Genomic DNA, 1,124 nt, shown 5'->3' with positions numbered 1-1,124 from the left:
GGGGGGTTCCCCTTTTTTTTTTGCTCTATGGTTTATTTGGACCTCGAGAAACAGCTTTAAATATAACTCCTCTCCCCCTACTCCTTCTATGAAGGTTTCTTATGTGTTGGCCTATTACACTGAGGTCCTAAGGTAGGTACAAATGATGTTTCAAATTTCAGACCCCCCTGGTTGATCAGGTGGGCTCCCCCCTCATCGGGCTTTGTTAAAGGTAATGTGAAATCCTTTATATGCTGCGATTGGGGGCATTTTTAGAAATTATGAGGATAGGTGTCTTTGTTACTTCACCTCTCATGTTGCCTCTGACAACCCATTAGCCACGGAATGCTGGAGGGTTTTTCTGGCATTAATGGTGGCAAGTGTTTTCAATTTTCATACAATTGAGGTGGAAACCGATTCTAAAATGCTCTATGATATACTTTTAAGAATCTCTCGTCCCCTCTAGAACATAATTTGCACTTTAAACGTATTTTAGCTTTAGTGGCTACAAGACAATTAGAAGTAAATTGGAAATTCATTCATAGAGAGGGCAACTCCTTTTATGATTTGTTGGTCTGTCAAGTTGGCATTTATCCTCCTGCTCCACTCAGACATCTTCTCACTGGGGGCAATTTAAATCCGCCATATGTTCGAATTTAAATTTTGGTGTTGCTTGGCTTTACTGCTGAGGGTCTTCTTTTTGTATGGTGGTTGGGGTTTGCACTTCTCCCCTTGCAGGATTTTATTTTGTTTGGCAGGTCTCTTCGGTTTGCAGTATGTCTGGTTTTGTCTCCCTGTTTTCTGCTCTCACTGTTTCCGCTAGCCTACTATTGTTTTGGTTTTGTCTGCTCTGATCTCATGATTTCCAAAGGTTTTGTTACTCGTGGGAGTGCTCTCGGAGAATTACTACTAACCTGATGACATTTTTTTTGTACATTTTCTTTCTTTTTACATGTTAAGCAATACATGAATACAAGTTTACTTAGTTTTGGGTATGCCTGTAATTTTTTGTGATTTTTTTTGTGTGAGCTGTACTGTGGGGAGAGTAACCCCTAGGGGTGTGTTCAAATATATTTTTTTTGCTTTCATAGTCAGGGATCCTCCCCCCTCCAATTTTTGTACTTTTTTTTCTTTTAAATAACACG

General features: G+C 39.7%; 1 protein-coding gene across 1 annotated transcript in view; it reads right to left on the bottom strand.

Annotated features, from left to right (window-relative positions):
- LOC110027869 (endoribonuclease Dicer homolog 2a-like) overlaps positions 1 to 1,124 on the bottom strand; it is a gene marked incomplete at its 3' end in the record, with an annotated part of 67,507 nt that overhangs the window by 10,824 nt on the left and 55,559 nt on the right.

Source organism: Phalaenopsis equestris, unplaced genomic scaffold, assembly GCF_001263595.1.
Source record: "Phalaenopsis equestris unplaced genomic scaffold, ASM126359v1 Scaffold000457, whole genome shotgun sequence".
NCBI classification, from domain to species: Eukaryota; Viridiplantae; Streptophyta; class Magnoliopsida; order Asparagales; family Orchidaceae; genus Phalaenopsis; species Phalaenopsis equestris.
The sequence above is the reverse complement of the archived record's forward strand: the minus strand, read 5'-3'. Positions and strand labels throughout refer to the sequence as shown.